At 36.5% G+C, this 17,429-nt stretch overlaps 1 long non-coding RNA gene across 1 annotated transcript in view; it reads right to left on the bottom strand.

Moving 5' to 3' along the window:
- Nucleotides 1-1,211: 1,211 nt before the first annotated feature.
- Nucleotides 1,212-17,429, bottom strand: part of LOC123385466 — a 75,826-nt gene continuing 59,608 nt past the window's right edge. Inside the window, exon 3 of the long non-coding RNA XR_006598038.1 lies at nt 1,212-2,076. This is a non-coding gene — a long non-coding RNA (uncharacterized LOC123385466). The remainder of the gene's footprint in view (nt 2,077-17,429) is intronic.

The following is a 17,429-nucleotide window of genomic DNA, read 5'->3' as shown; positions in this document are numbered from 1 at the left end:
ATACGATGAAAACTAAGAAAACAGTGATGAAAGAAACTGATGATAGAAACACATGGGAAGATAATTCTATACTCATGGACTGGAAGAATTGATATAGTTAAAATATCCATTATTGGGGTACCTGGGTGGTTCAGTCAGCTGGTGTCCAACTTTGGTTCAGGTCAGGATCTCATGGTCTGTGGGTTTGAGCCCCATGTCGGGCTCTGTGCTGTCAGTTCAGAGCCTGGAGCCTGCATTGGATTCTGTGTCTCCCTCTCTCTCTGCCCCTCCCCTATTCACGCTCTGTCTCTGTCTCTCAAAAAATGAATAAACATTAAAAAAAATTTTTAAAAATCAATTACCACCCAAAACATCTACAGATTTATGCAATCTCTGTCTGAACACCACCAGTATTTTTCACAGAACTAAAACTAATTATCCCCAAATTTGTATGGAACAAAGACCTCTAATAGCCAAAGAAATCTTGAGGTATCACAATCCCAGATTTTGAGATAAACCATAAGCTGCAGTAATCAAAACAATATCCTACTGGAACAAAAACAGACACATAGTGAATGGAATAGGATAAAAAGCCCAGAAGTAAACCCACACCTATATGGTTAACTGATGACAATGGAGGCAAAAATCTACAATGGGGAAAAGACAGTCCTTTCAATAAATGGTTGTTGAGAAAACTTTCCTATACCTTACACAAAAATAAATCTGAACTGGATTGAACATCTAAATGTGAGTCCTGAAAACATAAAACTCATAGAAGAAAACATGGGCAGTAATTTCTTTGACATCGGTCTTAGCAACTCATTTATAGATTGGTCTCTTCAGGCAAGGGAAACAAAAGCAAAAATAAATATTGGGACCACACCAAAATGAAAAGCTTTTGCAAAGCAAAGAAAGCCATCAAAAAACAAAAGGTAACCTACTTAATGAGAGAAGATATTTGCAAATGACATGTTCAATACGAGGTTAATAGCCAAAATATATAGAGAAGTTATAAAACCCAATACCAAAAAATGAACAATCTGATTAAAAAATTAGTAGAGGACCTGAATAGACACAAAACCAAAGAAGACACAGATGGCCAACAAGCACATGGAAAGATGCTCAACATCATTAATCATTAGGGAAATGCAAATCAAACTAAAATGAGACACCACCTCACACCAGTCAGACTGGCTAGTATCAAAAAGATAAGAAATAACAAGTGTGGTAAGGATGTAGAGAAGGAATCCTCTTGCACTGTTGGTGGCAATGTAAACTGGTATGGCCACTGTGGAAAACAGTATAGTGATTCCTCTGAAAATTAAACATGGAAATGCCATAGGACTGAGTACTTCCACCACTGGGTATTTACCCAAGGAAAATGAAAATATTACATCCAAAAAAGATATAAACACTCCTATGTTATTGCAATGTCACTTATAATAGTCAAGATATAGAAATAACCCAAATTTCCATCAATAGACAAATGGATAAAGAGATGTGATACACACACACACACACACACACACACACACACACACACAGAGGAATATTATTCAGCCATAAAAAAGAATGAGAATTTGCATTTTTGACGATATGAATGGATATAGAGGGGATTATGCTGGTATGAGCGGCTACTGTAAGTCTCTAATATCCTATGCTCACAACTATTAGCAGATTAATGAAGTCTTCCTGGATTCCAGTTTGAAGGATCTTGTTGATCACAACCTATTGGCCTGAGGATCATTTTGGAAACTTTATCAGAGCAGAACAGCTCTCATGCCCACCTGGAAAAGACCTTACCAAGTGCTCGTGACTACTGATAATGCTTTAAAACCAGAAGGTATTAAGGCTTGGGTACACACCACATACCTGATACCTGGTCCTGTACAGATGCTGGAGATCTCTAAATCTAACTGCTGAGGAAAATAAATACCTGACATTGACATAGACTGCTTTTCTACCCAAGACAGCTGATCAAAACTTCATACTTTAAATGTTTCTTTTATTGTTTTCCTCTTGTTTGGCCTGGAAAGATAATGGCCTCATCTGTATTTTTTCCAGGCCATTCCTAAGTGAGGGGGTGGAGGATGAGCTCTGGAATTAAAAAAAAAAAAAAAAAGACTTTTATTTCATGCTAAGAGAAAATCTAACTACGTCCCTAACTTTTCACAAGCAAAAGAAAACATCTCCCTGGTGAACTCCCTGAATTTACATTACTGGGTTAAAAAGAACCTGCCAGGAGGCTTTGTGATTCAGAATTTATTCCTTTTGGCAGGTGTCTCTTTACCTGGTTAGGGATAAATGTAAATAAGACTGTGATCAAGAACTTATTAAATCTTAAAATTATTGCAAAATATGCTAAAACAATAGTGGCCCAACAAAGATCCTTAGATTCTCAAGCTAAACTAGTTCTTGATAATAGGATAGACCTTGAGTATCTTTTAGGTGAGCAAGGAGGTGTCTATCCTATGACTACCACCACCTGCTGTTTCTGGATAAACACTTCTATGGAAGCTAAAATTCAGCTACAAAAGATCAATAAGCAAGGTACTGGCTTTCTTAAAAGGGTGACTCCTTCAATGGGGACTTTGATTGGTTTGGGTCCTGAGGACAATGGGTCTGAAGTGCACTCCAACTTTGGGAATTATTCTGTTTACAGTTATAATATTCTCCCTGGTGCATTGCATCCTCTAAGAGCTAGCTAGCTAGCTATCTTTTATTTAAATTTACATCCAAGTTAGTTAACATATAATGCAATAATGATCTCAGGAATAGAATCCAGTGATTCATCCCCTACATATAACACACAGTGCTCATCCCAACAAGTGTCTTCCTTAATGCCCCTTGCCTATTTAGCCCATCCCGCAAAATCCTCAAGCAACCCTCAGTTTGTCCTTTGTATTTAAGAGTCTCTTATGTTTTATCTTCCTGTTTTTATATTATTCTTGCTTCCCCTCCCTTATGTTCATCTGTTTTCTATCTTAAATTCCACATGAGTGAAATCATATGATATTTATCTGTCTCTATTTTTGCTTCTCATAATACACTCTAGTTCCATTCACACTGTTACAAATGGCAAGATTTCAGTATTTTTGATCACCAAGTAATTTTCCATTGTATATATATACCACATCTTTATCCATTCATCAGTCAATGGACATTTGGGTTCTTTCCATACTTTGGCTATTGCTGATAGCACCACTATAAACATTGGGGTACATGTGCCCCTTGGAAACAGCACACCTGTATCCTTTGGATAAATACCTAGTAGTGCAATTAATTTTTTGAGGAACCTCCATACTGTTTTCCGGAGTGGATGCACCAGTTTGCATTCCCAACAGCAGTGAAAAAGGGTTGCTCTTTCTCCGCATCCTTGCCAAATTCTGTTGTTGCCTGTGTTGTTAATTTTAGCCATTCTGACAGATGTGAGGTGGTATCTCATTGTGATTTTGATTTGTATTTCCCTGATGATGAGTGATGTTGAGCATTTTTTCATGTGTCTATTAGCCATATGGATGTCTTCTTTGGAAAAGTGCCTATTCATGTCTTTTGTCCATTTCTTCAGTGGAATGTTTTGGGAATGTTGAGTCTGATAAGTTCTTTATAGATTTTGGATTCTAACCCTTTCTCTGATATGTCATTTGCAAATATCTTCTCCCATTCTGTTGGTTGTCTTTTAGTTTTGCTGATTGTTTCCTTCACCGTGCAGAAGATTTTTCTATCCAAATGAGGTCCCAATAATTCATTTTTGTTTTTGTTTCCCTTGCCTGCAGAGACGTGCTTGTTGAGTAACAAGTTGCTGCGGCCAAGGTCAAAGAGGTTTTTGCCTGCTTTCTCCTCTAAGATTTTGATGGCTTCCTGTCTTATGTTTAGGTCTTTCATCCATTTTGAGTTTATTTTTATGTATGGTGTAAAGAAAGCGGAAGAATTTTAAATGCCCATTCCTAGCTGCTAACTACCAAGCAGATGTTCTCTCTGAGTGGAACATCAGAGGAGAAGTGAAAAAAAATGACTTAAGGATTGTGGACCTGAAGTTGTGGCCTAAGAACACCACAGGTATTTAGCAAAACACAACAAAACAAAAAAGAAACAAACAACAACAATAACACACATATGACCTGTGAATATCACACAGAGAGATCAGTAAAAGCTATAAGAAGTGTAGAGCGGTAGCTGAGAGTGTCACTAATGCCTTAAATTTTTATTACATCTCTCAGTTAAACTGAAAAGTCTGATCATTGGGGAAGAATTGTTAAAAAGAAAACCACAGGCCCCAAATGGCATCACTTAGAACAAGTCACCAAATGGGACGTAATACATAATCTAATTGCAGTTTCAACCTCTCCCAGAAATGTATGTCTTAACGAGTCAGTCAGGAATTTTCTGATCAGCCCCAATGAGGTAATCTGTCACAGAGGCCCTCTCTATCCCTCAAAGTAAGGTGAGGTAATCTGCATAATATCCTCTATTCTTCTTCTCCATTATAGAAAGTCATCTTGCCTGAAACAATTTTTTTTTTTTTTTTGCTAATAACTTTCTTACCTCACCTTTTCCCCCTTATAAAACCTTTCTTTTGTACAACTCCTCAGAGTTCTCTACTTGCTAGATTCGTGAATCATTTAACAGGTCAATTTGATCTTCAAATTTACTTGGTTGAATTTGTTTTTTAAGAGAGTAAAGAAAATTACAAATTTATGTTTTTATTCCTAAATCACATAAGTATTATGAAATTATACAAAATATTACACAGAGGTAGCATAAGCTTTCTAAACCTTGTCAATAGAAAATTTTCCCCTAGCAATTTCAGCTTTTTGGAGCATACTGTTGATTGTGGACAACAGGACCTAAAGGCTTTTAGGAATAAAATTTTAAAATTTTAGGTAAACTAAAAGATACTTATTTTTTTTTAATTTAGCATCTTCCAGGGCTAATACAAAGGATCTCATTTCTTCTCCAAAATATCAGTACCCTAGCTTTAGCTGAGCATCATTTAGCCTATTGCTACAGCTCCTTAGGTAGCTACCACCTTGAATTTCTCAAATCCATTCTTCTTACAGGTTTTGGAATTTTATATAAAATGCAAATTTGACTATTTCACATCCCCATATGTGTTTCCTCATTGCTATAAGGCACATTTTCAAGTTTCTGATTGTACCACACTTTTTCTCCATTATTGAGCACCTACCTACTTGCCTTTATCAATCACATTTGCTGCCACTGCCTACCTCACATTTTGAGCTCCAGCACACCAAAGGATAAATATTTTCCCTGTTACACACTTGTGTGTTTTTCTCGCACCATCGTTCCTTTGCTCATGTGACAAACTCTACTCAGAATCACCTTCTCCAATATCATTTGGTGGAATAAATTCTATTTATGGCCATAAATTCAATTATGTTACTACTTCCATAAATTCTGATATCTCTTCAAACAGCGATACATAACTCAAAGATAAAGAATGACTGGCTAATTTAACTATATAAGAACATCAGAAAGCTAAATATCATAAAGATGGGAATATACTAGCAGGGCACACACATTCAACAGAGCAAGGGTTAGTGTAGGAAATATAGAGTTCATCCAAACAATAAGCAAAAATTAACTGAATTAATATGCAGTGGGGAAAACATACAAGTATTCAGAAAAGAAGAAACTAACATGTGCACAAGTGGATGGTCAGATTTCAATATGATCAAGAAAAAGCAATCCTGCTTTTTACATATTACCTTGGAAAGTGTTTGAAATGATTGACAATATTCTGCGTTGGTAAATTTAGGAAAACAAGCTCTCATACACTAAGTCCTTAAGGAAGTCAATTCAAATGTGTACATACTTTGACATGGCAATTCCCCTTTCTAAAAATCTCTCCTACAAAAATACTCACACACAGACTCAATTCTGTCTCTGTAGGTGCACGATGTTGACCCTTGAAACACAAAGATGTACATACAAAGATATTCCTTAACAGCCTAAATGCCCATTAAATTTTATATGGTGAAATTACATACAGTGAGTGCTAACCTTTAAATATCATGCACAAATTTGAAAACAATAAAAAATAGGTTATGTATTTGCAAAATACATTAAGAATAAAGATCACATCACAAAACATTAAGAATAGTATAATATCCTTATGTTAAAATATATTTTTAATTTTTAATAAAAGTAGGACGGGGAGTATGGAATAGTTGGTTAACCCACTGATTATATAACATTGCCTGTGTTTAACTCCCAGTTTCACCACTTACTAATTGTATGATATTAGGTGAGTTATTTATCTCTTTATAGCTCAGTTCCCTCCTCTGTAGAATGGATATAAATGTATTTTTTAATGAGTGACAAAAAGCTTGAAAGATTCACATGGATATATCACTGGGAGTTATTTCTGAACAAGGAAGTAGGGACACAGGGGTTTCACTTGAGACTTTTAATTCTTATTCTATATATTTCTGAATTTTAAAATATATTACATTAACAAAATTAATAGTAAAAATAACATGCCAAAAGTGGCACTGCTCAGACCTACAATATAAATAAGTCTTCCATATTAGACATATAAACACCATTAATTCAATTGTTACAAGGAAGATCCATGTAAAGAATAATAGCATCTATGCTGTGTTAGGTTTTATGGTTATACCACAACATACAGAGTAAGAAAACTCATCCTCTCAACTTTTTTTTAATTTTTAATGTTTATTTTTGGAGACAGAGCATGAGCAGGGGAGGGGCAGAGAGAGAGGGAGACACAGAATCTGAAGCAGGATCCAGGCTCCAAGCTGTCAGCACAGAGCCTGACATGGGACTTGAACCCAGCAACAGTGAAATCATGACCTGAGCAGAAGTCAGGCACTTAACCGACTGAGCCACCCAGGCACCCCTCATCCCCTCAACTCCTACCTAAGAAATGTCAGTGTAAAACTAAATAAAGAAGGCATACATTAATAGGTCAAAGTCTTAGGAAGGTATCAGTTCGTGCAGGTGCTGCTCACCTAGGTTGACAAGACTGGGCAGTAAAATCTTGATTTAGTTGCCAGATCCAATTAAGTTGGTCAAGATATCTATCTGAATCATAGTTATTTTATGTAAATATTTATGTTTTTAAAATAAATGACTGAATGAGATCTGTGGATCCAATAGTAAGGAAGAAGACCAATTCATAAATGATGACTCATTAATCATAATCTATGTAATCTATGTAATCTATGTATATCTATTATATAGATACTATATAGGTTAATATTTACTCTTTCCTCAAAAGTGCTGTTATAGTATTTACTCATATATAGTGGATATAAATATTTCTATTTTCTTCTAACTTTATTTCCATATTAATCATAACCTGATTATTTTCTTTTTCAAATAAGTCTGTGACAAAATTATTGCTTCTACTTAACAAGGTTTCCCTAAAGTTGCAAAGAATGTTGTCTCTGCAAGTGCACAATGTTGACACTTGAAATACAATTTACATGTATTACATTATGAGGAGATTTGTATTCTTCGATTGTATGTTCCCTCTACACTGGAGACCTGGAGACAACTTTTTTCTTGCCATTACCAGAAAATGCACATAATTGAACTATTTGTTTTTACCTGGGAAGGACTGGTCTCCCCCTAACCTGTGTTGCACTGTTAACTGTCTTTGTCTATCTTCAAGGCGTCTAGTTTGTTCTGTGATGATACCAGTTTTATAGTCAATCCCATCTTGTGGCAGGAAAAGAACTGCTTTCAGATTGAGTACAACCTCATAAAAAATCATCCTGCAGTGCAAAGTCATTGATTCTACAAGCTTTTCTAAGTTCTAATTGCCAGCATTTCCTTGGCTATAGGAATCCACGGTCTTACTGTTTAACTGCTTTTTGCCCATTGTATGTAAACTACACTTATTAATTCAAGATGAGCTAATTTACATTAAAATTAGAACTGACTGAAAAATATTTTTAAGCCACATGAATACATTTTATGTGTGATATAAAAAGAGATGGTCAACATATAAATGATATCTAAAAAATAAGAAAAGCTCAGGTAAGGGATCTTGAAAACCACCAGTTACTCGAGCTCAGAAAGAGTCAATTTTAACATTTAATCATTGGGTTATAACAGGTTAAAATAATTTCACTGTAGGCATATGATGGTTATTACATAAATTAATAAGTAGATGAAAAAAAGAATGAAGTGAAATAATTTTTTGCAGGTTATTTCACTACTGCTACTTCGGGTCTTGACCAACTTCTACTCAATTTACTCTATGTGGACAGTGAAATTTTTATCTCTGCTGTAAGAACTACTAACTCTGTTCTCTCCCAGAGTGTAATATAATTTTGACTTTTAGGCAGTCTGAAAATAAAGGCCTAGAAGTAACTTCACTCTTTTCTATGATCAGGAAAGACACATTCTCTGGCACCCCGGGAAGAATTAAAGTCAACATAATATTTAAAAGCCATGGGAGTACCTAATAATCCACTTTGATGGTCCTCATGAGAAATACAAATTTACCTTTATGTCTTTATTGTGATTCCTCCAATGTATCAAATGACTGAATTTGGCATTTCCCATCCCTTTGATTGCTCTAATCTATCAAATAATGGAACTATGTGATTCTCATTTCCTCTAAAAGGGTGTTCTGTTTTTCTCTTTTCTTTTTCACAGACTGATTTACAACCTTTTCTTCTATTACTCCCTCTGGAACTCTCTTTCCATATTTCTACCAGCTTTTGTGTTAAACGGTTTAACTAAATTGCATGGTGGCTCACCCCCTCATTAACTTCAATCCCTGCCTTCCTACTTTTAAATTAACAATGCCTGACTACCAAGGGAGTTTTATGACCATCAACCCATTTCTTTCTTCTCATGATTATATAAATACAGTTATTTTATTCCCAATGAGAACACTATTAGAACACATTTTCTCCGAGATTAAAACAAAACCATTCTGCCTAAATTCCTTTATTATACATATGTTTTAAATTTTTATTGATTTCTACATTTGGGAAAAGCTAAATGGAATTGCACATACTATTCTAAGTGTGTCATTTCATCTCAATATTTTAAAATTATACCTAATTAATGCTTATAAGAAGTTCTCCTTTAACTTATAATACTAAATATATTACTTTGATTTTGGTTTTAGAATTATTTTTCCATATCTGGAAATCATATTATTGGTTGGACACTCCTAGATATTTTTGGCATTTTCACTTAAAATAAGTTACTATTTTATACATTTTTAGCATTATGTGCTTTTTGATTTTGACATTGGCTTTTTTACTAAATAGCTTTTTTTATTAATGATTCTAACATACGCTTAAAGATGCTTTCTGTGAAATTCTATCATTTAGTATTTTAAAATATATTTATGGGGCGCCTGGGTGGCGCAGTCGGTTAAGCGTCCGACTTCAGCCAGGTCACGATCTCGCGGTCCGTGAGTTCGAGCCCCGCGTCTGGGCTCTGGGCTGATGGCTCAGAGCCTGGAGCCTGTTTCCGATTCTGTGTCTCCCTCTCTCTCTGCCCCTCCCCCGTTCATGCTCTGTCTCTCTCTGTCCCAAAAATAAATTAAAAAAAACGTTGAAAAAAAATAAAAAATAAATAAAATAAAATATATTTATTACAATGCTCTTTAAGAATTTTATTATCAGTGGTCCAAAGGGGAGGTCATTATGAGGATTGTGACAGGTCATAGTAGTGTGACCAGTAACCCAATGACCAAATAAATGATGGATAAGCTACAGGACAGTTGAGTGGGAAGTCATTCACTCAACATTGGATGTGTGGTGTTGTATAATAAATGTTTCAGAAGATTAGGAAAGCAAAGTCTCTGCCCACAGACATAATCAGAGGCTAGTGGGGAAGTTACAACATACACTACTATTTCAGGTATACTACAATAAAAACTGTGAAAGTAGCATAAAGTGTTTTGAGAAATGGCAAGTGAGGATGAGAGGAATCTTTTCCAAGTTTCATCCATTTAAAATAGGATATTCAGGGGTGCCCCTGGGTGGATCAGTCAGTTAAGTGTCAGACTCTTGATCTCCACCCAGGTCATGATCTCACAGTTCATGAAATCGACCCCTCTCCCCATTTGGATTCTCTCTCTCAGCCCCTCCCCTGCTCACACTCTCACTCATGCACTCTCTCTCTCTCAAAATAAATAAACATTAAAAAATCAGACATTCAGTGCACCTGGTTGGCTCAGTCGGTTAAGTGTCAGACTCTTGATTTCAACTCAGGTCATGATCTCATGGTTTGTGAGTTTGAGCCCCACATCCGGTTCTGTGCTGACAGCAGAAAGCCTGCTTAGGATTCTCTGTCTCCCTCTCTCTCTGCCCCTCCCCAACTGGCTCTCTCTCAAAAATAATAAGCACTTAAAAAAATCAGATATTCAGTGATGCTACAGAATAGACACATTGGTAGGTGTCACATACACAAAAATGCATAAAACAAAGTCTCCTGCTCTCATGGAGTTTACACTCTAGTGAGGGATAATTGCACACATTCAAAGAGGAAGGGGAGAAGGCAAATAAACATATTTCAAGCAGAATAAAGAGTCCCCCCCCAAAAGCAACTCAGAATTATAAAATGATTAGAAGTATGCGTGTGCCAGTGCAGGGAAAGGGGTAACAGTAGAAAAAGAGTATTGGGATATAGGGTAAGAAAAGACCATGAAAGAAATGGAGATCTCCCCTCCAAGGATTTTAATTGTGTAATCAGTAAGTTGTAATCATATTTTTTTGAATAAAGATATTGACAGATCTGTATGTACAAAGGTAACTGAGGCAACAGAGGAGAGGAAGTGTTACCAGTGCAAACAGGAAGACCAATGGTACAATTTTTTTAATAATACTCCAATAAAGACATGTCGGCTCATTACAACTAGAGTTTTGCATGTTGAGTAAGGTATCTATAGAGATTAAGTGACAGGAATAAGAGAATAAAACGTTCCAAGTTTTGGACCATTATCCTATGATGATAATACAATTTCCCATGATGAGAATGTAGAATGCAGTGAAGTTTGACAGATAAGTTTTGTGGTAGAAAATTTGGATTTGAAGAACTTGTCATTCATATCAAGTAGGCAACTGGAAATTAAAATAATGTTGATAAATAAAGAAGCATATTTGGTATTAATATGTTACTAGTTCACAAAATAGAACTAGATGAGATTAGCCGAGGGGAGACAACTGAGAAAGGAAGAAAATGGACAAAAGGAAAGACCACTTGTGAACCATAAAATGAATCAGGAAGAAAAAAAAAAATCCTATAGGTCCTGTTAAAGGGTAATCAGGGAAATCACTAGGGTGATTCCAGAAGAAAGGAGTATTAATAACACATGATAAACAATCTATTACATGTGGGGATCACTAATGATAGTTACAGAGTCAATAGGGTACAAGGAACAGAGAGCATACTAAAGAAGAACGAAGAGTAAATGAGAGATAATAAAGTGGAATCAGCAAATGAAATACTAAGAATGAGCATTAATATAGAGGTTAAAATATACCAGGCCCTGTTATAAACACTTTATGTATTTTACATACACATTTAATCCCCAGAAATAGCCATATGAGGTATGATTATTAGTCCCACATTAGAGATAACAAAACTGAGCCAGAAAGAAATTAAGGAGTTAATCCAAGGATATAGAACCAAGAATAACAGAACCAAGATTTGAACTTGTTCAATTTGTTCCAAAACTTTTCCTCTGAACAACCACAGATTATTTGATACCACAATCATAATTCGGTGCTGGCCTTATGATTTGTTTCAACAAACAGAATGTGGCAGAGTTGTTTGAATCCTAGACGCTAGGCTTCAAGAGCCCTTGCAGCTTCCACCTTCACTCTCTTAAAAACACTGTCCTGAAATACCATGTAAAGATACCAGTCTAGCCTATTAGCCACATGGAGCAGAATTGAAGTGCCCTGGGGAAAAATTAGCACTGATTTCCAGACATGTGAATAAGCGAACTCAGCCACAGATGCAGTGGAATGCAGCCACATGAGTAAGCCCAGGAGAAAGCAGAAAACACCCAGACAACCCATGGAATCTTGAGAAGAGACAAGTGTTGTTTTAGACCACTAAATTTGGGAGTTGTCTGCTATGCAACAATAAACAATTGATGTAGAAACTGGTACCTAAAACTGGGTACTGCCATAACAAAAATCTAAAACAAGTGGCATTAGTTTCGGATGAGGTAATAGGGGGAAACTATAAGAGCAGCAGGAAGTGTTAGTGGACTCTGTGAGAACAATAAAGAAATTGCTATTGAAGGCTTGAGAAAGGGTGATCTGTATTATGTAGTGAGAAATAATTGACAACAATGCCATCTGAAAAACTTGGAAGATATAAAATAAGACTAATGAACTTGTGAGTCTGGCCAAGGAAATTTCCAGACAGAATGTCAAAACTGTCAGTTGGCTTCTTACAGGTTCATGTGACAAGGTATGAGAAGGTAGAGATAAACTGAAATTCGAGCAGCAAGAAAAATCTTCAGAAATTACAGAAGACACAGTATACATTACAGGTTGGAAAACAAACCTATTTCTTTTCTCCATATTCTCTCCACAAAGGATTTTTTTAAAAATAAAAGTTGGTCTCATGGTAAAAATGAAATTTAAGGTGTTAAGATCTCAGAAAATTAAGTTGCTACTAGTAGGACCCTGCCAACTGAGAAAAAGAAAGAGAAAAAATTATCTTCTAAAAATCATAAGGACATTATCCCTTAGAAAAGTTTCATGTATTCCTCAGATAGTGTTCTGTTTTAAAATCAATTGTGGATTTTAGGGGCATCTGGATGGCTCAGTTAAGCATCTGACTTTGGCTCAGGGCACGATCTCACAGTTTGTGAGTTCAAGTCCCGCATTGGGCTCTGCGCTGACAGCTCAGAGCCTGGAGCCTGCTTTGGATTCTGTGTCCCCCTCTCTCTCTGCCCCTCCCTGCTCACGTGCTCTCTCTCTCTCTCTCTCTCAAAAATAAACAATAAACATTAAAAACTTTAAAAATCAATTGTGGATTTTATCTTTTAGAGCATGAAGGAAAAATGAATCAGATTCATAAGAAACTAGAAACATGTAAGAAGTTATCAACACTATTAGCTTCAGCTAAAAGGACAGTGCTAGATTAAAATGAACAGAGGCCTCTAGAAAACTAACACAGCTGCAAACAGGGACTATTTCTTGTTGATAAGAAAAAAAAAAGGGAGGGAGGGTAATAAAAGGCAAGGGAAAGAAAGAGACACAGAAACAGACTGAGAGTCACTGAGGGCAGACCATGAGCCCAAGGTCTAGAGCTAAAAGCCCAGAGGGCAGAGTCAAGAGCTGAAGAGAAAAATAGGTTAGGGAACCACTCTCAGAAAATGGAAATGGATCATCATCAAGTCTAATTTCTTGTTCTAGGAGTTAGGGGAAGTGGTGGCATATGCCCTCCTAGAATTCAGAACCACCAAAATTTCCACAGTCCACAGCTGCTTTGTCCCTCTGTCTCCTTTCTCTTTAAATCAGTAGTGATCTCTACACTCATTTCACCATTATACGTTGAGGAGGGGAGTGGTAGATAAATTATTATCTCTTTATTTCACAAGTCTCTGGATTAAGAAAACCCACACCTGAAAAGCCTCACCCAGAACTGATAAAGATCACGAAATCAAAAACTTTAATCCGGGGCACCTGGATGCCTCAGTCTGTTAAACATCAGACGTCGGTTCAGGTCATGATCTTGCAGTCTGTGGGTTCGAGTCCCACATTGGGCTCTGTGCTGACAGCTCAGAGCCTGGAGCCTGCTTTGGATTCTGTTTCTCCCTATCTCTCTGCCCCTCTCAGCTCATGCTCTCTTTCCCTTCCTCAAAAATAAACAAACATTTTTAAAAAATTAAAAATAAATAAATTAAAAAAAGCAAAAAGCCTTCAGTCCTGATACTATGATTTGGTGGGGTCTTTGGAAGGGTGAATGAATTTTACTTATAAGAGCTGGGTAATTAGTTGAGGTCAGAAGACAGGCTATAGTAGACTCAACTGTGCTACCAATTTTTTGCAGCTTCTCCCCTCAAGAGGTGAGGGCTGTTTCTCCCCTCCTTGAATCTAGGCCATTCCTGTGGCTAGTTCTGATAAATGTCTTGGAAATGACAAATTCTAGAGTCTAAGGCACAGAGGACTTTCAGATTCCATTTTTCCCCCCTTAGAACGCTACACTGACACTTCAGTGAAGAAAGAAGGTTTACTTGGAGGAGAAGCCACATAGAGGAGAAATCAAGGTATCCCTGCCAACTGCCAGGCATGTGAAAAATCCTGGACTATTTGGCCTAGCTACCTCCCATGTTAAAGGTAGCCTTCTGAGTGGGCCAGGAGAATACATAAAAGGAACCTCCTAGCCAACCCACAAAATCTTAAAGAACAATCATTGTTTTAGTTCAGTAAGTTTGGAATGATATATTATTTTTAATCCAGCATTATATAACTGATAAACATACTGTCGCTCACTACTGTACCTATTAAAGGTGTTTTAAGATGAATTAATATTTTTATTTAAAAGATATGCAGAATCAATACATGTGTGTTGTATATGTCTTTTAGAATAGGGAAGTCTAAGACACATTTGGCAGATAGGACAAAACATAACAAGGTATGAGTAAAAATTATTAGGAATGGAAGAATCATATATATGTAGCAGAGATTAAAAATGTAAGAGATTATTATAAGCAACCATATCCCAACCAATTTGAAAATTCCAACATAAATGAGAAATTCCTAGACAGACCAAGAGTTCACAGAAAATTCTATTAATATTAATGATATTTATTAAGTAATTTAAAAATATTGTAAACAAATAAAACAGTCTTATAGGGCTTTCTAGGAATGTTGGTATTCAAGAAGTAGTAATTTCAACTTTGACTTCATTCTTTCAGAGAATGCAAAATGAAGGAATGCTCCCTGATTTCATGAAATTAGTGTCGCCTTAACCAAAATTCTAACAAGTGCAGTCCAAAAAAAAAAAAAAAAAAAAAAAAAGCCAACCTCACATAGGGACATGCATACTATTTCTTATGATTGTAAAATCCTAGAAATTATATTAGCAAAATTGTGACTGGTTTACTTTTTGTCACAGAAGCAAATACTTGGTTTATTCTTAAAAACATATAGAATTTAAATATTATATCTAATTATTTTAAAGAAGAAACAAAGATTTTCTCAGGATTTAAAAAAAAAAAAGACTATACCCTGCACAAGCTTTTTGAGCAGCCTTGGTGAACTGGTGGGTCATTGAGATGAAGTAGTCAGATAGAACATTCCTTATTCTACCTTTTGGCCCCATAGCCCTTTATTTTGGTTATGGAGGAGAAAGCATCACTGAATGAAGCCTGCATCCTCTTGTACATTAGCCTAACTTCATAAGGTATGAAGCCATAATGGAGTTTTTAATATTCCATTTCATGATTTTCTTTGGTCCGTTGCTTCTGGTTGATGGAGTACATAAAGGGAAAGATCACTGAATGCCATGGCATCAGCTCACTGCCTTTCTTCTCCTACTAAATGCTGAGTTCCTTAGTTAGAAGAAATGTTGTATAGAATGCTGTAACAATATATACAGCTTTCTCATTCCTCAATAATTGTTTCTGGCAGAAGTAAGCAGAGATATCAGATCCATATTCAGTATAAGTATCTACTCCACTGAAGACAAATTCTGTCTGCTATCTTCCCTGTGATAGAAAAGAGCTCATATAACTGAGTTAACACCAGGTAGCTACACATTGTTCTCTGCCCCCTGGAAGACAGGGCATTCAGCAGTGGCTATAGCCAGATCAAATATGAGGTGGCGTGGGAAGGGTAGTGAGAACTGGAAGGGGGATTATGTGTTGAAAAATTCACGAAAAATGTCTTTTTTGGCCTCTTCCTTAGGAAGTCTGATGAGCCAGCACTGAGGCTGATAATGAAAAAGAGTTATATTGACAGAATAAGTATTTTTGACACCTTATCATTGAGTGTCTCCTTAGGCACACTGAATGTTCACATTGGTAACAAATATTTTAACTCCTCAGGCTTCTTCTGTATGATTTACCCACATAATCCTGCACATGCCCAACTAGATGGTTTGTTAGATAACAAATACTTAGTTCAATATGAACAGTGCAGTTTTTTTCCCCCTCCCAAATGCATTGTTCTGTACTGCAATTCCCCATCAGCACTTGACACAGTCTCCAGATATCAATGCAATCTAATAATAGGCACCTTGAACACTCTTGATTTCACTGGATCATAAGCACAAGTACAACACCCTTTGCTCTACAATCTGGGCTAGCTGGAAGGCCTTCCTGGCTGTGAGGCCCACTCAAAACTCTCAGTATTATGAGTTACATGGGATATAGGTAGGAGCAGCATTTCCAAATATGTATATTAATTGAGCAACACACTAAATTTTGGCATATGTCATCTACAAATCTAAAGAGGTCCAACAGGCATTGTGTCTTTGTCATAGAGTTCGGGGACCTGAGATGCAACTTATCTGACACTCTGGAAGGGGCATTCCAACATCCTTTAGACAACTGAACAGCCAAAACATTTAATTCAGTGGCAAACTCCTCAAAGTCCTTCATCTTATTTTCCATTGTCTAGTATGCATGCATCTTTCAAGGATAGCTGCTACTTACCAATCAATATGTCCTATCAACATGGACAATCAATGTAATAGACCAGCATGATTTCCTATAGGAAACAAGATAATTAAGGTCCCACTGAGCTAAATTATGGAGCCAAGTCCAGGAATTGATAAAGCCTTGTGGCAGAAAAGTGTTGTTATACTCTGCTAGGTGAAAGTAAGTGACTTCTGATGCTCTTTGTTTATTGGTATTGAGAAAAAAAAATGCATCAATCAGCTTGATAGCTAATTTTCCAGGTGTCAGGGACTATATTCACTATCACCATTAAAGAACAAATGCAATTGGAGACACCTCTTGATTAAGCTTATGATTGTCCACTATCATTCTCTATGATCCATCAGCCTTCTACATAAGCCAAAGTTAAATGGGACTGTGATGGGTATAACCAGTTCAGTGGATGGAAATTGCCTCCTTCCAGTTACTTGGGGCAACAACTACGGAATCATTCTTGATTTCTCTCTTTCTTTCATGCACACTTGCGATTTGTCAAGAAATTCTATCAGGCTTATATTACCGCGATAGCTTCCAAACAGCTCCCTTCCCTTCATCTCTGTCGTCTACCATTGATTTTCATTGGAGCAACAGAGAAATCCTTTCAAATTATAAGACAGCTTGTGTCACTCCTCTGTTCAAAATGCTACAGCAGTTCTCCACTTCACTCACAGAAAACGCTGATATCTGCACAGTGGCTTATAAAACTCTATGGGTTCTGGATCCCCATTAAATCTCTGACTTTATCTCCTGATCTCCTTTCTTGTTCACTCTACTCCTATCATACCGGTCCCCTTGCTAGTTCTCAATC

This window comes from Felis catus, chromosome B2, assembly GCF_018350175.1.
Source record: "Felis catus isolate Fca126 chromosome B2, F.catus_Fca126_mat1.0, whole genome shotgun sequence".
NCBI lineage: Eukaryota > Metazoa > Chordata > Mammalia > Carnivora > Felidae > Felis > Felis catus.
Note: the sequence above shows the minus strand (reverse complement) of the source record. Positions and strands in the feature narration are given on the sequence as shown.